At 35.2% G+C, this 24997-nt stretch overlaps 1 protein-coding gene across 4 annotated transcripts in view; it reads left to right on the top strand.

Annotated features, from left to right (window-relative positions):
* iqsec1b (IQ motif and Sec7 domain ArfGEF 1b) overlaps positions 1 to 24997 on the top strand; it is a 201310-nt gene that overhangs the window by 59753 nt on the left and 116560 nt on the right. The gene's annotated exons all lie outside the window — the stretch shown is intronic.

Raw genomic sequence — 24997 nt, 5'->3', positions numbered from 1 at the left:
AGGAATTCTGAGTTCTGGTGTTGACCTTTATTATTATGTATTACTGTGTATTAATTGTTTTTTTTCCAGTACCTACTGCAACATCTGCTTTATCAGAAGTGCATACAGAATGCTTTTATGCACAGAGCAACATAGCCAAAACGTTTTGTTTAAAATGTTTGTGGTTAATCTGATCATGTAAAATGTTTAGTTATAAAAAGGCTTAGTAGGCATAATGTTTATTTCTTAAAGTAGGATACTGAATATGTGTGGCACTAGATGAGGTTTGTGTTTTAATGGTTTATATAATATTTTTGGAATAAATCCACTCTCCCTTGAGCATGTGGAAGTTTCAAATTGCATAGAGTTCCAAGTACCAGTCTACCTTAGTGTGTAACTGCATATTTACTGAAAACCACTTCCCAAACAAAATGAATCTCCCTTAATTTCATTAATTATAAATGGCAATGAATGAAACATCTTATTTCATTGATACCTGCAACTGTATATTGAGTTATTGTTTTTACCCTGCGGTTTATATGCATTTTAGTTCAATTCTCAAGACAAAGTAAAATGTTTTGCTGGATTCTGTTTTCAGACCATTTGTGTTGTGCAATAGAATGTTATAGGAGAAACACTGGCCACTTTACTTGGCAAACAGCTTTATTTTGTTGCTTCACTCTTACCTCTCACCTAGTGACACTAAGTTTCACGGGATTCAATTCTCCAATTCTTAGAGGAATAACCTAGAATTTCATCCTCTGTGTATCACGTGCTGCTTACCAACAACTTACATTCAACCATCCGTAATAAGCGGAAGTTTGAGAATTTAAAATTCCACATCCTACTTTAGTGTTTATCGCTTGAATACTTTTACCTGCAACCTTCTATGCTCAAGAATCATTCATTTCTGATTTACTTTTTACTGGTTCTCTGCTATAGTCAAGGTAAGGGTATGAGATCAGCTTCAGGCTCCAAGACTTATTGCCTGAATTATTTTCATTTATCAGAGGAATTTGGGCCCTTTAAAAAAAGAGAAAGATGTTTACCCTTTGTTATCTTCTTTGCAAATGAAAATGATCTCCTGGAGTTCAGTGGAAACCGCACCTAATATCCATCCATATATGTTGTTCGCAAATCAATATTTTAATGAATCTGGACATGACAAACAATTATGTATCTCCCGAGAGAGATCTTCATTGCTGTCCTGTAGTCACTGATTTGCTTGCACAAGCAGTGATAAAACACATAATTTATTATTGTTTCTCATCAACTGAAACCCATTGAAATTCTCCAGCAAATTGCATAGTGTGGGTACTTATTTCACTTCAATAAAGTCAGCAGAATGTGACCTAAGAGCTGATTTACAAATGAAATGAACTGCAAGAGATCAAAATATTTAAATCTTGAGAATTCAGAGCTGTGGGAAGCTCACTTGAAAGAGTTCACAGGAAATTTCAGGCCCTTTTCACTGTGTTATAGTTTGCAGTAGACTCCCACAGAGTTTTGCAATGAAAATGCTGTTCCTTTTCCTTGGCAAAATTAGATATAAATTCAATGTCAGACCAATCTAAAAACAGTTGAGTAACAGGCTTTTAAAAGTTAATTAAGTTAATTGTCTGCGAACTTAATCAGTTTGAGTCTTTAACAAGTTTTTTTTTTCTTCTTTCCTCGGCTCCACCAAATTGTTTTTCATTAGAAGATGAGAATACTGTACACAAGAGAAGACTATTAAACAACAGTGTCTTTGCTGTTGAGCTCATCCACTTTGGTTAGTGTAGTAGAAGAACTGATGCTAAGTGCATATTCTAAGAGTATCTGGAATGCTGTAATGTACAGGTGCACTGCTTAGGTAGATACATTTTGTCTTATACAGTACCTACTGTATGGCTTTCTTCCATCCATTGTTAGAAAGTCTCTTATTCCTGGTATGGGACTTGGTAACCTGGAAACTATCCTGAACGAATAGGGCACAAGGCAGGACTACACTGGACGTCAGTCCAACAGGCACCACTCACTCAGACAATTTAGAGACCAGTCAACCCAATCACCATGTCTTTGGAAGCAGAGCACCCTGGGAAAACCCAGTGGGCTGGAATTTTAAAAACATACTGTATCAGCTCCAACAGGTGTGTGGCAGCTTCTGCTTAATTAGAACTAATGTACCAGACGGTGTCTGAGTGGGCACTCAATGGTTGTGTGTAGGTTTGTTTATGAAGAGAGAGAAGGGATCATTTGCGTCCTAGTCTCTTACCTACATTTAAAGACCACTTCAGAAAAAAAGTGAAGTGAATTAAAACAGTTCTGTCTACCACAGAAAGATGGTAGACTTATGACAATTCTGTTTCCGAAAAGTATTGTGATTCAGTAATAGGTACGGTAATTTATATTCGGATCCATAAATCTCATATAGGGTTAGTAATTTCCTTATCAGAGGCTCAGTGGTACATCTGGCAAAGAGCTCTTCTTGAATTTCCATGGCGTTAAGTGAATGACCTTCTCCCCCTGCCCATGGCCAGTACATATGGGTTACCCCCCGCAGTATTTCCCTTTTGTGCAGTTGGGTGGACTGGAGCAACTGGAATCATGTTCCTCACTCAGGGTCTGCAGCAGAGATTTGAACCCATAACTCACCAGCTGTCCACAGTGGAAACCTACTGTACCTGCTTATGCTACACTGCCATCATTAATCCTATATACTGTATACTTGAAGCAAGCAGTGTTGAAAGCCTTTTTTCTGGCAATGCATTATTGTGTATCCATTTTGATTGTACTTGCATAGCTAGAAAAGTATGGGTTGGTTAGATTTTTATGAGACATAATTCTGAAAAAAAAACTGCGTTTGAAACTGACTATTAGTAATTCATGATTTTATCAAATATTTATCACCTTATTTGGTTTCTGTTCCTTAGTGTTTCTTTTCAGGCTAATTCATAAGGTGGCACATAATGAATGTTCAGTACTGTACCAAAGTATTAGCAGGGTAGGTCAATTGATACAATGTTTGAATGCAGCTGAAAGGTGGGCCTTGATAACCCCAATAATGGAAGCTTACCCTCAGTCAGGTACTGCCTGGCTCAACAGCCTTTGTGCCAAGAAATCAGGAAGATGATTCATTCTCTATTTGCTTAACAGTTTTGGTCGGTGATTAAATCTCAAATATTAGACGTTTTGAAAAAAAATGTATTTTTTAAGTGGTCCCTTCGCCACAAAGACAACCTTTTGAAAAAGCTTTTTAATTGTTCTATGCTTGTGTGTCTACAATTTCTGACAAATAGTTTTGAGCACAGGTACCATAAACAATGGAAAACAATAGTCTTTGGGTTGGGAGACAACAGTCTGCTTTCTTTGACTAATTCTCATGGCAGTTTGGTTTCTGAATAAATGCTTGTTTGAATTAATAAAATAAAGAGGAATGCATCATGACAGAGGGTATTTTTTTAATTAAAATATGTATATTTATGATTAAACCCATCCCTTTTGTGAAAATATATTACATTTAAAGCCCTGACACTGCTGTCTTTGTCATTTAGACTGAGTCTTCCTTCACACACAGTTGGTTGTATGATTTTATGGAGGTGATCCATCTGTAAAGCTTTCTATCTCAACCTGAAACATTCCAGTGTTTTAAAGATTATGTCTTAAGGCAGCAGAATGCTGTCAGCTCTAAATCAGTATTCAGTCAAGCTAGGGGAAAGGTAACAGACCGCCATTAAGCTTTTGGACTTTGATGTAGAGAAGGTTACAGATCTGTCGCTCCTGAGGTGTTCAATATTTCAGCTTATATATTCCTTTTTTAACATACTAGTTAGTAAATACAGATTCTTATAAAAGTTTGTGTAGATGTCAAATCCACATTTGCAAATTTGTATTTCAATTATTTTTGCATATTTAATTATTTTGTTTTGCTGATGATCCAAATCTCTTTCTCTGTGTACCTGTAATCTACTATGTTCAGAACTGTAAAGACCTTCATAGTGCTTCATTAAAATTTAATGTTACCTAAATATAAAAGTCTTTTGTTCTTTTAAAATTGATTACCATGTTTTGCTGACTGGTATGTAATTTAGCCCCTACCTTTGCCTCTGCACCCCATTCTGAAAAGAAAATTATTAATTGCTTTGCATAAACCTTCTTTTAATTTTTACAAAATGTGCTTATTCATTTCAGTCTGTCAGGGTGACTTTGGCATCACAAAGAAAGACAACCATGAAAGTTTTCCCAAAAAATAAAATTGAATTTTGACTTTGTTATAGCTTACTCCTAATGGGACTAGGAACTGGATCTGAACAGAACTAACTCAAAGAAGAATGATATGGATTTTGAAAGTGCATTTAATTAAAATCTTTAAAAATATTTCTGTGATGCAAATATTTGGATTTTAGAATTGTTTCTGTGGTTATAAAGTATTGTGTTATTAATAGTGTTATTTTTACACTAAATTTACATGACAGGTTATGTACAGTAATTGATGGAAATAGCACCCATTAACTGGACATATTCCTGATCCAGAAATCTAGGCTTAATTAAGCAGCTGGGTCAGATAATGATTGTACCGAATAGTCTGAGAATCCAAATATGGCCTTGAAGCACTTACATCAGTATCTTTGATACTAAAGAAGTGCTGCAGACAGAGATTGGTTCTATTGAACACTGGTCAAGGGCGCTTGTAAACTGAAATGGAGCAATCTCTGAGGGCTCACAACTAGCGAGCAAAACATGTCAAATAAGTTTATAGTCTGGAGACACCAAAGAAATGTTAAATGCTGCGAATACTGAAGCAGCTGAAAATAAGAGAGAAAATGTCTAGAGACCAAAGCTCCAAGACTTCATTGTCCAGTTAATAGCTAAGCCTGCCAATCTCTCTTTCCTAATCAACAATGCAGACTCCCTCAGTGGACTCAGTAATTCCAGCTATGGCTTTCTAATTGCAACCCTCTGCCATTCACAAGTGCAACAAGTAACACAGCATAATTTCTTGTGTATTTACCAGCTCATTAATTTACTTTCTCATTCTTGCAAATAAGATGAGCTATAATAGTGTTGCAGAAAAGATAAGTGGAAAATTAACATTACTATGCAAAATAAAAATATAAATAGCATTCTTTTTCATTTTCAACTATTTTATTTCACTATAGATTTGAATATTAGATTCAAACATCTATACAGTATGTTAATAATTAGTTTGAAAAAAAGTAGAAATATGAATATATACACTGCAGTGTTTAGTTCCTCAGAAGGGAAGAGGCTTTGAAAAACATAATCTTTCTTCTTGAAAGATGCATTAAAAGTTTAAAAAGTTATTTGTAATCATGCTACTAATGCACTGTTTGTAATGCTACAAGGCAGAGAAGGTACAGTTTAGCACCGACTGAACAGTGTTTTTCTGCGACTTTCTATTCCAGATTAAAATACAGACAGCAAAACCTGTAATATGAACTGCATTCATTTTGTTCATACTGTACAGGGTTTCAGAAAATTAAAGGTTATATTTTGACCTGAGAGATAGCACAGTACAGCTATTTAAGTATTTTAATCAGGATATTTTTAAGCAAGGTTTTATGTCTGAAAGATTAAAAAGAATTTTCATTAAAGGCATTGTGTTTTCAAACCACAGTTAATCAGTGTTATCAGGAAGTGGTTGTCATGCAATAATTCTTTGTATTTTGTTCTTAGAATTAACAAAACTATTTCTGATTGTTGCATCCTGCAAATGTTTCAGGCAAAATGCGTTGCATTCATTATGCTATCTTAATCATCTGTTGTGAAAAAAAAAATGTACACTGTCAAAGTAAAGAAAATGCTTTTAAATTTAATTACTAATTCATTTCCTAATCTAATATTACAACCTTTAGTGTTCATAAAAAATATTCATTACCAGTTTTCTTATAATTTTCCATGCTTATGTTTTAATTTACACAGAATTTACTCAGATTCAAACAAAATGCTTTGGAAATAGCTGTTTATACAGTACTTACATCATTTTGAAAGCTGTTCAAGGGTGATGCGGAAAGACATTTAATAGTAGTTAAGCCCAATGATGTGAATGAACATAGAAGACAGTGATACTGTATCTTAGACTATTTACATTCCTTGGTCTGGTATACTGGCTGAATCTCAAAGTTTTCCATTTTTCTGTCAGGTTCTTTTATTCATAGAAAAGCACACCACATTGAACACCATCCCCTGAGTCTATAAAGGGCCAGCCCCTACAGCCTCCTGGATTTTTATTATGGTTCATTATTATGTTTAATCTAAAACAGAGAATGCTGCCATATCAAAATGAGTGTCTGCTGAAATAGTAGAATTAACAGAAGTGGTTCTGCATATTGCATCCTGCTAATGTTGCAGGAACAATTTGTAGTATTCATTGTTATCTTAATAATCAGCTGTAAACTTCAGTTGTGCACTGAATGAAACAAAAGGCTTTAAATTTTATTTCCTAACCTAATAGTACAATACTGTTAGGGCTTACAGTATATGAGATGCACAGGGACCTTTCTCGTCTCAAATGTCTATCTTGGCATAAATAACAGCAAATCTAATTTATGCCCTACCTGATTCAGAAAAAATGTAGTAGTAACTGAGATCAAGTACATTTCTGCTACCGGCTCTACTTCCTCTTGTAGAAAATGACTCTGATGAAAAATGATGAGATTTTAATATTATCGTTTAAAACAAACCGTAACGAGTCTTTCTTTAGAATTCAATTAGTGAGATCTCAAGGAGTCGAAGGCACAGTTGTTATTTTAAGCAATTAAAATCTTTTAGGTCAAAAGTTGTAAGCAATGTACCGCATATGGGTTTCTTCTTTCCACTGAGCTTGCCTCAGTCTGTTTGATGTACGATGTAATGATCAGGGAGACTAGCATTCAGCTCCACCAGCTCTGCTACCAATGATTGTGCAAACGAAAAATTGAGCACTAATTTATCACTGTTAAAACCTGGGTAATAGAATGCTGCTCTGATTGAGGCCAAAGCAACAGTCCAGTTTCAGACCTGAAATTAATGAACTGTGTCCCTAAGCTGTGAAGCTGGGCTACCAATGCCTGCACCTGTCTACTACCAAATAGAGAAGTTTTGTAGAGGTCATAAAAACAAAATCACTGAACCTCCATTAAGTTACTTTTATTATAACAATGTTAGTTCATAACATTTGGTAGCACACTCACCTTATCACCATGTCTATAGTTGTTTTTTATTAATATTTATTAAATGACTATATTTATGTGTAAAATGTATTTATAAATAAAATCATTTCAGTCCAGTTTATGTCTTAGTATTTTACAAAAGTATGTTTTTTCAAACAATGTTTATTATTTATTCTGTGCAAAAAGTATGCTTTTTTGCCCAGTATTTAGTATTTTAAAAAGTAAAGTAGAAAAGATATTTTCTGTTCCAACCACTTAAGTCCTTATAATACCTGAAGTTATCAAATGACAACTGTCAGATCTAAAACAAATTGAATTAAATTTAATTGTACCTTGAGGTACCTCTACTTTGGGTTAATTCCATTCTATCCATTGGTAAACGCATTGAAATAACCAGGTACCTCATTGATATTTTGGCAAAGAGAAACTGTTGTGTTTTATTTAAAAAAAAAGATCAATTTCTATTCATTCACTTGAAAGCTTGATAAACAGATCATCTCCTGAAAAGACATACCTCCTGCTGCAAAACATTTGCTTTCAAACACATGATGATACAGTGTGGGGCTGTGATGCAGTGTCTGATTGGCACATGCTTCTATTATTAGAAGTGCCTGTTAGTTTTGTAACATGTCCCTTTCTCATGTCACTTCATGATTCCATAACCACAGAACCACAGCAAAAAAACCTTTTTTAATGGCTGTTGCGTACTGCAACCGGCCCTCTTTACTACAATTTATTAGTTCTTTCAGAAAAACTCATTAACCATCATAAAACAGGGAAGCTGGTGGTTCAGAGCGTGGAGAAATTATTAAGGAATAAATGTAATTTGACGTCCCCTTTATACCTGTTCCTCCTTGGTATCACTTTGCTAATGAATCTCTTTCCTATACAACAAGGCAGTATATTTGTCCACAGCTGATCTATGTTTGTAAGCACACCATCAATTTAAAATCCATTAATTAACTATTAACCCATTAATCATTGCATTCCCTTCCTCATATCAACTGTAATGTACAGTACTAAAGCGTTTGTTAATATCCAGTTTACTTTCATCGGAAGTGGGCTGATTATTCAATACAGAAGGACTTTGAAGGGTGGGGTCTATTGTTATTGTCGGCAGCAAGGTGAAACACTGAATTTAAGTCTGAGATTCAAAAATGCAAATATCACCAACATTAATTCACTTTGGCACCAACAAGGTGCCCAGTCCCTAAAATTGCACTTTACTGATATTTTTGTGCTTAACCTTTTCCTGTGTGTGTAACCATATTGCCAAGGAGGAAGGGTGTTGTGTTCCAATGAAAGCTTAAAAAAGAAAGAGGATTATTGTTTTTGTAAGGAGCAGTGCAGCCTCAGAGATTATTTCAACTGCATGTCAGTTGCAACAGTACTTGTCTTCTCCTCCCTCAAGACAACAGCTTAAGTAAATTGTGAGGCTGCGTTTTTTTTAATTCACATTGTTTTCGAGAAGAAGTGTTTTTCTTTTGCCCATCAAGTAAATGCACTTCAAGGTTATAATGGGTGCACTCTGCAAAAAAAAAAGGACTGGTTTCTATTATTTTTCCCTCTCTTTTTTGCTTTTATGGTATTAAAAAAATCTGTCACTTCAAAGGAAATCTGGGAAATAAACTTGGATGACAAAGAAAAAAAACAGAAAGACCTTCTGCGTTTCATCTGAGGACAAGTACAAAATCCAAACAGTAAATCTATGGTACTTTAACTTCATTTTTGGTATAGAGTGAATATTGTTGCTTGATTGTGTATTTCAGAATTTCAAAACTTGCCCTTGAATGTACAGTATGTTTTGTCATTTCACACACAAGCAGTAAGTTGTTAGTATTGACTTTGTGGCTTACAAAAAGTGCTACTAGCAGTAGTAGCTTTAATATTCAGCTTTAATTAAGTGAGGAGTGTGAAAAATGTAGCTGGTTTGTAATACATTTTTTATGAAAGCTCTCCCATGGTGTAATACACAGCGGAGATATTCAGCACATTTCTTAAAGGTGAAACAGCCCTTTTAAATTCTTCTCTCATATTGTGAAATGCTTTATGTGTAGTAGTGTTTTATCTGGAAAATTGATATTTGTCATGAGAATAAACCCTATCCTTTGAAAACAGTGTAATTGTGTTATTTGTCTTTATTAAAGGCAGTACAAAATTTAAAAGTCAATATTTTTCTAAGTCAAAGCCATTTGACATCTGAAAGGCTCTGAGTGTATTGTTTGAAAAAACCCTGTTTTAAAGAAGAGAAAACATTTTGTGTAATTATAGGGAGGAGTTTACATGAACATTTAATCTACCAAGGGAAAGGAATTTCTGCTTGTTTATTCCAGTGTGGAAACAATACTGAACTCAGTGATATTTAAATCTCATTATCTCTTGATCTACATAAGCTGATTATTCAGCGATTTATTTGGAGTTGGTGTAATTGGTCAACTAAGGTTGATTCTAAGTTTGATTTGATTTTGTGTAGTACAGGAAAATTTAAGTAGTGCTATAAACAACAGAGAGTTAAAATTATGAGAGTATGTTTCCTTTCTTTGGATGACCTCCTGTGTTTTACCTTGTGTCATCCTAACCTGATAAGTTTTTATCTGGATAGATTGTTTTTATGTCATATGCTAATGCTTTATGCATCTTAAATTGCAAAGAGTCAGTAAGGACTAGGAAAAAAGCTGTGACAGTATCCTTTATCACCTCCTAAAATGGAATATTTTTATTTTTATTCCACCTCCAACACATTTAACCTTGACTAATAATCATTCTGTAAATATAGTTCTGCCAACAATTAGATTGAATCAGTGAATCAGACTCTTCTGACATTTTCCTTTTCAAATTTGCAGATGGTAAATAAAAGGTCAAAGGCTATTTTTAAAACTTACTTTAACAGAACCTCATAAAGAACAACGAACGTTGAGATGTTTTTACCCGTAAGAAAAAACCTTCATTTACTGTACCAATCTTATTGGCTAGGCTGTTGATAAAATAAATAGGGAATAGGTACCATTGTTTTTTGCCAGTTACACTTAACAGTGGATAACAATGAATATTAGTAATAATACTGATTATTAATGCAAGCCTATTCTCTAAAATATTTGCCATTTAAGAGAAATACTCATTAAAGATGTTATGTACAGTATAAATCTGGATTCATAAGGTTACATTACAGCATACATTACAGACTATCAGGTATTGACAGAAAAACAATAAAAGTATGATGTACTCCACCCTTAATTTCTTTTGTTTTTATTGCTGTGAATTCCAAATACTATTAGCAGTTTGCTTGGATGTTCTTACCAGATGCTACTGAAAGCCTTCAGGTCTTAATTTGAGTTTGTACTTACTTTAAATAGAGCCAACATATGCATACAAATAAACGTTTAATATTCCAGTGGTTTAATTGCAGAAGAACACATGGGGTTTGAAAAGATACCATTCAGTTCTCTAGTAATGTACCTTTTGTTTTGAATGTGTCTACTAATAGGATGTTTTATTTAGTTGAGGTAAACAAAAAATCCATCTAGGTTGTTTATTAAAACTGGGTTTTGTTGTGTGTTTTATTTAGAAATTGATATCAGTGTCTTTCTTCCTTTTGCTAAAAAGAAAATGTAATTATTAGGGAAATCATATTAAATGTATTTATGTTTGCTAAACAAATCCTTTGAAAATTATTTTTAATCTGAATACACAAAATATAAATTCAAAGCATAATTTTTAAATAATTTACAAGCTGGCTTTTAGGCAGTACTGATCTTATTCATACATCATTACATTAGATTTGCTTTGGTGAAAATCTTAGTTCTCCTATATGCAGTTAAATATTTTATTTACCAGAATCTATATAGTAATGGTGGTGATACTGTTACTAAATATTATTATTACATATGCTGTTTGAGTTATTATTATTAGTAGTTGTTGCAACAACAATAATAAAAATTGTAATGAGATGCTACCAATTTTTCAGGTCTGAGGTCAAATGCAGTGTAAAGTTTTTAATACTCTCAGTTTATTACAGTACTGAATTCTGAGAGAGCTGTTGTATTGACCTAGTATATTACATGTTTAGGAAAAGTGTGTTGTTCTGCTTTGGTAAATTTAGACATACTGTAGATCCTGTGAACCAGTGAATTAAAATGGAACTTTGTGATTAGCTTATATTGATGTTGTTTTTCCTGACAAAAACGAAATCATACTCTTCAGCTATGTGGTGGCCTTCCTGGGAAATGTTATGAAAGTAAAATAATGTCAACATTAAGGACAAAAGAATAGAATCAAAGTAAAACAAGCCTTCTGTTGATGTTCTATTGCACATTGTCTGTTGTACATTTACTGTAGCATTATAAAGCTTGCATATGTTGTGTTGCAAGCTGACTTTAAGTGCGGTTTTTCTCAACAACAGCTATTAGCTGAATCATCTCCAGTTCCCCTGCTATGATTTGGCCACATTTCAAGAGCTCTCATCACTGCTGGCTGTAAGACTGTTGTTCATGGTTTTGCATCCTTTTGTGTGAGGATGGTATCGATCAGAAAGGAATCAGCGTACTGATTAAGAAACAGATTCGTGTTTAAATTGAACGAGTTAAGCCGTTTGCTAATGGACTAAAATTGTTTTAGAATTTCATTGCATGATTTTTCCCTTGACTATGATGTCCAGGGTAGGAGTACAGGTAGATAATACAAAAGAAGTTTTCTAAAATGGTTTCGTTTTATTTGCTTCCTTGGCAAGGTGGATTTTAAAAGATTCTTTGAGCCAATTCACGGACAATGGGCAATTCATTTAGTTCTCCATTTCTCCAAAGCATATCTGTAATTATGCAAGAGGCATGTCAAACACTGATCCTGGGGGCTGCAATCTAGCATATCCACAGATTTTAAAATCACTCGCCCCTGAAGAACTTGCTGTAGAATTTCATAGAATTTGATTTGTGTGATCTGTACATGCTGAGAAAGATTGACACCGACACTGGTTGTGTGGAATATAGAGAAAGTATGTGACATTTCAGAGCACCTAGTAAGTGAGAATAACCAGTATCGAAAATAACCATTGTACTACTGTACAGTATATATTGATTTTTTTATATACAGTATATATACAGTACATTGTTATACTGTACATATGCACAATTCTCTTTTAGACAGAGGGTCTAAAGTACAAAAGCTGCTTTTAAAAGTATGGGTGCAGAGCATAACAGAACACACTCAAAACACACAAAAACACACTATGTAAAAAAGCCTATTTTCATAACAAATTAAAACCCATTTCAAACCTTTGCGGAACTGCACTGTGACATTTTGCATCTCTACATGGCTAGGAGCAGTGGTTAGTCCTGTAGCCTTCATGCTTTCCAGTCCCTGGGAAGTTTGCAGTTTGGAAGGAAGACAGCAACAGCAGTTGTTGATCTGTTTAAAGTGTTGACTAGGGCATCAGTGATTCCAAACCATGTGCAGTGCATATTACCCATGTAGCACTGGATGCACACGACACTGGACTTGAGGTATGCCGGCAAGTTTATGAAATTCCTTTTAAATGCAAATTCACACTTCACTAGAGATGGGAAAAAAGGTGCAGTGAGGCACGAAAATAGCATCCATATTGAATCAGATATATAAAACTGATAAGCAATCACCACAAAGACTATGGGGCATTTAAATATATTCGTTTTGCAGCATTATAAGATTTTGTTTTTCTAAGAGCTATTGTTTGCTTAAACACTTAACTGGTTCACAAAGCGCATACAGTATGCACCTAAGTGAAAAAATCATCAGGCATGTGAAAACATGAAATTATTAAATGTTTTCTTGCCATTCCATTTGCTAAAATACAGGCTATTTTATCTCCTCAAGGAGAGAGGAATACTAACTGTGAGTAATTGAAACTCCAGATGCAAAATCATGCTAAAAAACTGATTTGTACACTTCTATTTCTTCTATTTATTTGTACACTTCTATCTCAAAAGTAATCTTTCATGCTGCTGTTTTATTATATTTATGCATATTAAATTATCTTCTTGTTCGTATTGTATGATATTGATGATATTGACAGAAATGTGGCTCTGCAGTATGTGTAGTTTACTGTACTGTATGTATTTTTATAAAAATCTAAAGTTAAATTCTAGCAGTTAGAAAGTACAATACAAGTTAGCTTTCTGTGCTGAAAAACTGGTGTGAGATATCTCAGATAATAAAGAATATGCTTTGTGCATGGAAACTGAAATAGACTTATAAAGTGTATGGGTATTTTGTATTTATCTGTATTATTGCAGTACCTGTTGACCATACATCCCACTTTTACTCTACTTTTGACATTTAGGGCTCCAGCTATCTTAATATTATTATTAAGCAAGATACCTTTTAGAGAATCCACTGCTGCAAACCAGGTAACATAATGGAAAAGGGGTTGATTTAAATAGAAAGACAGCATGCTTGCTTGTTCAGATAAGCTACTATATACTATATTTTACATATCAAAATGCAAAGCTTATAAAGCTACAGGAAATTTAACTCAACTCATTTAATTAGAGTGTTTTGAAAAGTGCTATTCTTTAATACCCGTAAATTAATATCAGTGTCAAGTCTGTTTCATTTTTTGGCAATTAGATGTGTACTGATTGGTGGAGATAAACTGAAAAGGCTAGTTGTGTTAATTTGAATTGTATGATGTACAACAACCTCTGAAGATGACCAGTTAACCAAGTCCTATTCTGTTTTAAGCAATTCCTATGTAAAATATATTTTAAAAAGGACACCAGTTTAAGTTAGAAGAAATCAAAAACAACTTATCCCTTATACTTTAAGAGCAATAAATTCACTAAATGTATATAAGGAAAATTCCCAAAACTTTTTTGAAGCAGGCGCACAAAACAAAACATTTTTTTACAAACATGACAAATGTGAATTCATCATGCTGTTAACATTTGTTAAGATATTCAGGTGGGTAGCTGTGTCAGCATGCGTAGTCTGCAAAGGATCAAGTAATAGGTTTATTCCATTCTGAAAACAGAAGAGAGAAAGCACAACGTTTCGACTGTGAAGACCTTTGTGAAGATATGTTTGGGGGATTTTGTCCTATGCACTTGCCTGTTCATTGGCCATGTGTCATCCCAGCTTATCCCAAAAATGTTCAGTGGGTCTTGTCTGGGTAGGACATCCACGGCATAGCTTTCAAATTCTCGTGTGCATTGCAGCTGGAATGTTATCATGTAAGGATGAGCCTGCAGAAAGGGCAGGAGACCCCAGTCGGTCATCGTAGTGCCATGCAGTCAAGTGGCTATCAATCCCTGCAAGTGGAGTTCTCTGGGTGGGGCACACTTAGGACTCTCTTTCTCTTCACCTGTTGTATGCCACAACTGGCATATTTGTTCTGCATAGCAGCACCCCACATCTGATGGCCGTCAAGGTGGTCTACATAAATCTGAAATCTTTGCTTCATCTCTGGGGAGGACTGGGCTCCGGTGTTCACACCACCTCTTTGGGCTGGGTTGTACGAGCTCTGGTGGTGGTCGAGCCCCAGTGTGGTCGCGTGGTCCGCAGACGATGCCTGTTGCGCCGCCGCCTCCTCGCAGTTGTACTGTTGAGGCGTGGGTAGCAGCAACCTGGTGTGTCTGAAGCAGTTGAGCAGGCTGTGCGGAAATGAGTGTGAAGACGGAGCATGATGGTGTGTGGATTCTGGCAAGGTGGCATGGCACAAGGACTCCCAGATTGTGGCCTACCATTGATGGGTTGTGTTGGTGGTGATATGCTGCCAGGTTAGACATTGCTGGCTGTGAATTCCCCAGATGGTAAGAAATAATTTGCATTTAATCAAACCTCCAAGATATCAGTGGCATGAAGGCATTATTCTCTTTAAAAATGGGCATACTTGTTCCTTGTTGATGTGCACCAAGCTTGACATACGAGAAGTTAAATCATCTAATCTCCTGTGACCAACTTCCTACTAATTAGGTGATTAAGGGCTTATGTAATGTTCCAGTCAGTCATGATTGACTCAGTTACTGAAAATTATGCCAAAAATATTTAATCACTGTCCAAGATAAAAAATAAATATACATATGAAAATGGAATGTTATGTTGGTTTCGATGCGTTATATAGAATTGGTTCAATCAGTTTTTATTCTTCTTATTTAATAAAATCTTCAGATAACTGATCTTGTTGTGCCAGTTATACGATACTGGTAGGGTGCATTTGCCTGTAATTCAGTCCTGCAGCAACAAAATGGAAGTTAAGTCTTCAGTGAAATAATTGTAATTCAAACAATTATGATAGAATGGCATCTAGGTGGTGTATTTAAAGTCACAATAGTATTTTGGTGTTTACAGCTCCCTTGTTACAGACGTAACCACGGTTTTGTTGTAAAGACTACAAACTGAATTTTCGAGAGCCTGGTGTATAATCCCACATCTGTGATGTAGGTGCCTTAGTTGCTGCTGAAAATTGTGCCTTTAAGGGAAATAAGAGCACTGATGTACTGTACAGCAGTTTTAATTTTTCTTAATCCAGAGAAGTTAATAAATTTAAGAAGAAATATATACTGTAATGTTAAATGCAAAATCGTTTTTCTTTTCATTTCCAATGATTGGTATTTTCAACAACAAGAAATAGAGTAGTATTGCAAATTACTCAAACTCAAGAGCAAAGGTTACTACACTGTACTATCACATTAAGTCATATTAGACAGCCCTTTATATAAACAGAACAAAGAGTTTAGATGATCTATAACTGCTTGGGAAATTTGTTCAAGTATCTTTATCAAATTGCAAGTAATTAAATGAAACTCAAATTTGTTTTTTCTTACTGTATAGTGCATTACTTTCAAAGTAAATTTACCAACTGAAATGTGGGATTTAGGAGAGATGATATTACTGCAGTCATTTTGAATAAGAAGGCAGCCATGCATTACACTGGGAGTGTCAATCATTGAGAATATTTGTGATTATCTGCAAGCTTCAGTAGCTGTACAGTACTTTAACTTAAATGTAAAAAAAGAACACTTTCTCTGTGAACGTGAACTTTAATCAGATTTGCTCTTCTCTGAATGGTACTCTATAGGTACAGAGTGTATAATCTGTTTTTTCTCTTGTGTTTTATTGTTGTCAAAATTTATGTTTTCAGTTTTGCAGGGACTGGATCTCCTTTTCTGTAAGTAGGAAGGTTGTTGAAGTAAAATTTTAAAAAAGTTAGCAAAATAAGCAAAACAAATATTAAGTAAACCTTTGTTTCCTCTTGTTGGTGGACTTTTATTTTCCTGTTTTTCAGCAGAATTACAATGTTTTCTTCATTAGAACACAATTAGTTCCAACACCCTCAGTTCTGGAAATCATTATTGAGACAATACAAATACAATATGCATTTTCATAACATTTGTCATTAAATTGTCACTGCTTGTCGGGCAACTCATCGGTAAATACCACACTTTCTGGAGGTCTTCTTAAGCATAGCCAATGATTACATTGGGGGTATTTCAACATAGAAGGGGCACTCTGGCTGCAGGAAAGGAAATATCGTATGATTAGAGTCTGGAAACCCAAGGTTTAGTGAATGAAGCTACTCCTATCAATGGACTGGCATCCAGCTTCACTTTTCATCCAGTGCTCTATGTAAGACTCTGAGGGAGTTTGTGGAACTGGCTCTTTATTTTGAACTCATGTCTTTTGCTCAGCTACAGGCTATAGTTACTGTAGCGCTACCGAATGAATTCTCCTTGCTGACTTTGAGCTCTTCATCACCCTTCGGCACTTCTGAGAGCTCAATAAACTTCTGAGAAGGTACTCTTACATAGCCTCTGCATTATGAAATTGCACCTCACTTCTGAGACGTTTTGAAAAAATCTAGAAATCTCTTGTCAAATATTGTGATAAAATGCAATGAACACAAAATTCTTCTGGTAATTTCTGTAGACAGATTTTTGTAAATGTTATAGCGAATAACCATTTTCTATTGATTGCAGATAGTGAATTCACTACAATATGTAAGTAACAGACATTATACAGTTGGCTGCTACCTTTTAGTGTAGGAGAAATAATTGTCTGTTGAGCAATTAAATCTCACAGCTGGAAGCAGCACTTTCTCCAAAAAGTTCTGAAGACACCCGCCAGGGTTCACAGAGTGTGTGTATCAGACACCTGGATGTATTAGCATCTTAGTACAGTTAGTGTTTGTTGTAAGGTTCCCATAATTAAGATAACATAGAGGAAACTGTATTTCCACTGGGACTCACAAGCTGATCGATTGCATACTTCAGTGTGGTTAGCAATGAAAAGCTGCTGTCACCTTACAACCACCCTGCATGCAGTCTTCTTTGCCTTTGTTACTGATTGGTTTTGTTTTCCCAGACAGTACATATTCTACTTTATGCTAGTTTTGTGCTGTTCCCTGTCTCAGTAGAGCAATATAATTTGGGTGGTGCAGTGGGTCTGTGGCTAAGGATTTGCGCCTGTGGCTGGAAGGTTGCCGGTTCAAATCCCTCGGCAAGCAGAGGAATCCTGAGCAAGGCCCTTAACCCCAACGGCTCAATGGTTCTGTATAAACGGCTGACCCTGCGCTCTGACCCCAAGCTTCTCTTCCTGTCTGTGTGTCTGCAAAAAGACAAATTTCCTAATACAAGAAATTGTATATGGCCAATAAAGTGATCTTATCTTAATCACAGACTACTGGAAAAAAACTAGTTAACGATGTGTCATTTGTGTAAATTAATTAATGTCATGTGTGTAAAGATATTTGATAAGAGCAGAGCTTGTTTTCAGACAAGCCAGGTTTTTAGAAATACATATGGAACCAAAGGTTCATACAAAATGCATTTTACTGAATTTTGGGTTTTAATGAAACATTACCTGTTACAGTGTTGCGGTCAAAAAATACACTTTTGCTAGCTGTCAAGCAGTTCATTAATAAATAGCCCACTTCCCCGAGGTCTTCATAAGAATAGGCAGCGATACCATTGGTCAGATTTAAATATCCTGTACAGTAAGCTCCTGGGAAAGAAATCTCATCTGATAAGAGGAAAGAAATCAAAGATGGCCTCATGAAGGCAAAACAGATAACAGTCCAACTTCACTATTCACTCAGTGCTGTACAGTATGTAAGTATGGTAGACTCTGAAGGAGAACCGTTGAGTTAAAGTGATCAAGGAAAAAAAACTCTCTCAAAGTTTCTCAGAGGAAATTCTCTGTGATAGACAATGATCATGTTGAAATCGTACAAAATGACCTTGCAGCAGGTGCAGCTGTTTATGTCTTCTGCAAGAACAGAATGACGGGTATTAACACACAATGGTCTCGGTGGGCATGAAGTTACTCAGACACATCTGCCGAGGTGAGAGAAATAAAGCAAAAGATGAAACACAGGTGTCTGGAGGTCATAAAGGCACCAGAAGCTAGTTTCTTCAAATGGTATCCAACAACTGGTCCAGCATATGACAGTAGTGGTCAGTGTTTGTGTAGCCCTCTTTAAAATGATTTGTGGCCTTACCATGGACAGGTAGTACAAAATGAAGCAGGCAATTGTGTTATAGTGCTCAACTTATTCAAACGCACAGGTCAAACTTGTTTTTGACCATGATAGGCCTTGCTATTTTATTTGTCAAAATTCACTTGCTTCTTGGAGCATTTGCATACTGTATACTGCCACCACAGCAATGAAAGATGTCCAGTATATATGCAGTTCTTTATTTGCATGACATGGATAATGCTGTATTTTCCTGCATGCATTGCATTTTTTTCATTATTTGATATATGTACTTCATTGAATTTTACAGAGTGCTTAGGGTGTGGTGTCAGTTGCAGCAAAGCTGGGAGCAGTAGAGACCTTGAATCATTTCAGGCAGGCTTTGGTATCTGCTGCAAATGTGCCCAAGTACTAATGCTGCAGTCATCACTACATTTTCTCCTTACAGCCAAAGGCCTCGCTGACTGCTTTTCATTTTATATACAGTATTTCTCTGCTTGTCAATTTCTAGTATTTGCCTTAATGTCACTATCATCACAAAAAAAACAAAACAATGCAGAATATAAAGCATGAAAGTCCTATTTAGGCATGGAAAACCTATTCGTAAATACTCAGTAAACAACACTGACCTTTGTGTCCGTCAAGTGACCCTACATTACTAGAAAGGCAGACTCATTTTCCTGCAAAAGGAATCCTGTCTCTGGATTGTTTGTCCTATTAAAATATGATAGTATTCATTTGAGCGGTACTTCTGGCATGATGCTACTGTATATACAGTATAATATATATTATACATGTGTGTGTAACTGATGACCCCACAAGAGAAGTTTAAATGAAGTGGCTTGTCAGCAGTACTGGCATCTCCTGGATGTAGTAGGGTACTTGGGAATGCCCTGGCAGGTCTTTTCTGTGGTTTGCCAATAGGAAAGTCCTCTTGTACAAACGGAGAAGAGGCAAAGCTAGTTCCGTAAGGAGCAAAGCGCAGCTGTGACTGGGAGCTCTTCAGACTGCAGGAAGGATAATATAGATTGTGATGAAAGAGACAGCTGCTGCCTGTGTCAGACTTCATCAGCACTGCATCCCAGATCCCCTGCGCTACAGGGCGTTTGCACAATCACATAGATTTCATGGCCTGACCTTGGGCTATTACTTTTATTGTTGTGTACTGTAAGTGCATTTCAAATATAAATTCCAGTGCACTGTGCTAGCAGCACCATCTGATGGAAAAGTAATTTTGATATACTGTACAGTATATTAATTACTTCGTAATTCATGAAAATTATGGCAGAGGTGTTATAGATTTTGGATGTCTCCATGTGCCCGCATGAGGTGGTTAAACTGCAACCAGTTTGAGAAGCAAAGTACTGAGAACCTCATCTTTACTTGTTCAGTCCATCTGGATGTTACCCAACAACTAATAATTGCTTTTCTTAAGAGGCTGGTGAAAAACCATTGGGTACAAGTTTTGATTCCAGAGCTGATTTTATTCATAATTGCTGTTAAGGGGCTGTGCTACAGATTCAGCCCCAGGTGACTTTTTAATATATTTATATGTTTTTGTATTGAGGCTTATCATTTACGCTTGGTTTAATCTAAAAAAAGTTTGTAACAGAAACAAGCATTCCCCCAAGAACATTCCAATTTTGTTTATATGTGATTTTCAGTCAATAACTTGCTTTAATGCTTATGGCAGATTGAGTAGGTGGTAGCAGACTCAGTTAATTAATAAACTGTGTAAATATTGTTTCCTTGGGTCTTAGGCTGAAATACTGAAATTCTGTAAAAGATGGTCACAAAATATTGAACTTATTTCTATTATGCATGTTGTGTACAGTATCCTGCCTGTATAATGTATACTGTGTGTTTTATGAGCTCATAAAGTCTTATGAGCTTTATCCATGCAGTCATATAATACCGTACATGCGTACGTACATTAACCAAAAATATATTTGTGCAAATGGGAATTACAAGTAGTTTTAGATTCAGTGAGCACTAAATGCATACTCAAATAATTGCATTTGTGTCAAACTAGGGGAAAGCTAAACATCTAAAAAAGTACTCAACAAACAGGTGTTCTTGAAGAGCAAAGTACTTATCCTGGGTATTGGTTGTATTTTCTGAATTACATGTACATCAAGGGTTCCTACACACCTGATTCGATATTAATTTCCTTTATGTACTTTTTGGGATGCCCAAATTATTGACATTTATAATCCATTTATAACTGACCTCCAGAATACATATTTTGGTAATATATTTAATTTATGTTAAATCATTTGCGTATTTTGATAAGGAAATAAAGGTAAATAAAGGTATTTAATGTTATAAGATATGTGTGAACACATTAATTTATTTAGATTATTCTAGAATTTAGGTTCAGCTAACTGGAGAGTATAAAGTTAAAGGTACTGTACAGTATGTGTTAAGGCGACTTAACATGAGGTACATTAGTATGAAAATGAATCCCAGCAGATATATGAATAACAGGTTTGTAATTAGGAGGTCCTCTTCCTGACTGAGTAAGTACAAGGTAGTGAATTGAATTTTAAGTGATTTAATTAGGTTTGGAACCTTTAATAATTCAACAGAAGTTGCCATAGTGCTATTTTTCCTCAATAACCCTGCTGCTTCCTTGATCACATCTATAGGAATAAATTGAGCAGTATTTATATTACTTTTAATATACAGACTGTGTATTAAGCTGAATATATCTAGATTTTTACTTTTAACCTGAGAAAGATTATGATAGAAAGAATTGATGCAAATTTCCTTTAATGATAAAAATGTCAACAATGCCATGGTCTTTCACCCAAATATTTATAACCTGTTAATATTTTGCTTATTTGATAAAAAGTATTAATCCTTTAGAACAAGATTGAGTTTGCTTTCTAAAATGCGACTCTCCTGTGTAAAATCAAAATGATAGCAGGAAGTAAAATTCTGCCACAGCATGTGGTAATTAAAAAAAACCATGAATGATGTCTGTCTGTTCTCAGACATATGTGAATAGCATCAGCTAAACAGAATTGTTTCCTTTTTACTCATGGCAGACAGTATACAGTTCTTTATGTAGGCCATGTATTAGTCTTACTTGGTTAGTCTTGCTTTCATACAACATGAGTGTGGGTCACTGAATATAATCATTTTAACAAGAAAATAGAAAAGACAAGAGTATTTTATGACATTAGGGGGAATTCATGAAGGGGATATAATAATGCTGCAATATGCTGAATATTTACAGTATGCAGCAAGCTTTCATTTCAAATATCAAATAATGCTAGAGGACACTTTTAACTCTTCTTCAAACAACTCTTTAACAAAAACATATTTTACCCTAGGAAGGCTTGTCTTTGTCTTAAAGAAAGGAAACTCCTTCATATTTGACAAAGTAAAGCTTAATTAATAATGGAATCTATAAATAATGGAATACATCAATCGCTTTTTCAGACTTTTCAGAATATGTTTTGCATATTTAATTATTTACCAGCTTATAATATCAATGCATTAATTTAATAAAAACTTGAAATACGGCTTGCAACAAGTCAATTCATTAACCAATCAATGCTCAGAAGCACAGTTTATCCCAGATTCATTCATGACTTCCTCAAATACAGAATTATCAGCACTGAGGCTACAACAACAATTACTGTAAGTCAATTAACTGTAATTGTATAACTGTTTTAAACATCCAGTACATACTGTATAAGCTGATTATTAAGCTTGTAAAATAGTAATTTTGAGCTCCAAGGCCAAAGATATTGAAATAAATTTACCTTTAATAAACAAGGACAAGGAAACTACAGTATCAACAGTTAAAGGGAACTGTGAGATATCCCGAAATTGGGATATCTATTGACTTCAATGCAGCCATGACTTGCCAGTACTGGGCAGGAAAAAAGGAAAATAAACTTAAAATGCAAACTTAAATTGGTAAGTTAATACTGTCTAAGGATGTTATCATGGCAGTTGGTGCTATTGCCTCACAACTTTGAACCCTGTTTTTGACTACAATCCTGGGTTCCTTCTGTGTGGAGTGTGTGTGTGATCTCTTGTTCATGTGAGTTTTTTTCCAGGATATGTCAGGTTTCTCTATCACCTTCCCAAAATGTGCTGACTAGGTTGATTGGTGTCTATAAATTGTCACTGTGTGTATGTGACCTACAATGAACTAGCATCCCATCCAGAATGCAGTTTCAGTTTGCACCCTATCGTCCCAAGATAGTCTTCAAATTACTGCCACCCTCACCAGGAACAAGAAACATTCTACAGTAGGTTAGATAGCTTTTGTATTTCATTTTTCTAAGAAAAAAGTTTTACAGATTTTTACACAGTTTATGAGACACATTTTGTCAACAATTCTAATGATGTGCAAATAACAAAAAGCACCATTACAGCTTTTCATGTAGAACAGCAACAGTGGTTTTGTTCATGACCAGAGACTTACTCCCTGTGTACTACAAGTCTTCGAAAGGAAATGAGAAATTGCAAAAATAAAATGTATTTTGCAGCAGTTAATTTAAGTAATAACTGATTTTATGCACTCTAGCTGTAGAAATCATTTATATTGAATCACTGGTTCAATTGAAAAAATAATTGGATAAGGAAACAAAATCTAAGTTCATGAATATTTTTTGATGATTGTGAATTCCAGGTAGAATTGTGATTCATTTTAAGACTTAATTCCATTGACAATGTGGCTATGTATTATGTGAGGATACTGCAATTATGATAAGGTACAACAGAGTCAGACCTTGGTTCATGCTGCCATTGTTGTGTTTCAGAAGTAAACGTTTATACCAATAATGTTATAGGCGACTTCTTAAGACTGCTATTTACATACATACCAGTTAATACTTTTCAGTTTTACTTCATTTCTAAATCTTGAAATGAGGATCAAATTCCTCAAGAAGTCACTTATTCAATATCATTGTACTAAAGCATTTTGTAAATAGGTTCAAACTGGATGTGGCAGTCTGATGCGTTTTCTCAGGTTTGCTTAATCTGTGCTGCCTGTGGTGACAAATTAATATGCTATTTCATCTGGAACCATGCAAAAACTGAATGAAATGTGTCATAAGTAACCAAGGAGAAAACAGTGTGCAAGACTACTGTTTAACAAGTGTTCTTTGGCTAGTGGCAGTTTTACAAGAATAGTTGGGATTACCTTGTCATACAGGTATGTGCATGCGACTACATACAGTGGGCTGTAGAGCCAAAAGCACATTTAATGCTATGAGATTAAGGTCATTCCATTCAGACACTCTAGGTTAATAGCCACATTTCTGTAATTACAACCAGCATTTGAGCCTATATAACTGCTTCAAATAAACATTACTGTCATAATACAGTATATCAACTTCCAGAATAATGTAACAAAATTAAAATCAGATGTGATTGTTTAATACCCACTTGAAGGAGTGTACTGGGAGCGACAAAAGAAGGGTATTTACAGTGATCTGGGCAGCATGTGTATTAAATTGAGTGTGTCATTTATAAACAGGAGACTATTCTTGGACACCTAGAAGCCATTGTGGGACACCTTTCTCCAGCTGTGAGCTCCCTTTCTTTTTGATGACAGCAAATTGTGTTCTGCTCAGCAGCTTTCCTACAAAGAGCATTAGTGTGTGAGCTCTAAGCAAGATTTATCTACAGAATAAGCACTGCATGGCTGGCCATGTTGAGGGCCTTGAGCAAAAGTCCCAAGTCCATCACGAAAGCATGATCTGTATTGCTATCTGATCTACAGCAGCTTTTTTCCTAAGCAGCCTTTTGAGCGAGTCAAACAAATGGCCTGTATTAAGGTACTGTAGCACAGATGAAGTATTTGATGTGCTCTAAAACTGTTTTCTAAATTAAAGACACTTCACAGTCAGAAACTCTTTATTCTCTGTGTGTAATTTTTAATATTGTGCCCTATCAAAATGCAATCCTAAGGGGATTTACTGAATGAGACAAAACTGTAAAATACAATTGCAGAAAATTCAATTGTACTGTATTTTCTTGTTCCACAGTGGAAATATTCAAAGGTCAAGGTTTGAAGAACCTGACACATGCAAAGTTAAGAAACTGTAATGCTTATGCTTTAAGCCTACTCGTTCTGTCAGTTAAAAGTTATTTAAAAAATAAATAAAACTCTTGACAGATTCCCCCGTAGCATGGAATACAGTATTTAGCATGCGGAGTTGCAGCAATCCTGAGGTGTGGAGTAGCATTAACATTTTAACTGGCCTGTCAGCGTGGGTGAATTGAAAGATTATGTTTAAATAAAACAGAGACAGTGATGCTGTTGCACAAAGAATTTGTCAGAATGACTCAGCATTAAATAGGATGTGTGGCCTTCTAAAATACTTGTTGCAACTACTTTTTCTTTTGCTTTTCCTGATGTGTTTAAAAGTGAATTGTTAAAAGTCCCATGCAGTGAGCAAAT

The sequence above is a fragment of the Lepisosteus oculatus genome, chromosome 4, assembly GCF_040954835.1.
Source record: "Lepisosteus oculatus isolate fLepOcu1 chromosome 4, fLepOcu1.hap2, whole genome shotgun sequence".
Taxonomy (NCBI): domain Eukaryota; kingdom Metazoa; phylum Chordata; class Actinopteri; order Semionotiformes; family Lepisosteidae; genus Lepisosteus; species Lepisosteus oculatus.
This window is presented reverse-complemented; position numbering and strand designations above follow the sequence as displayed.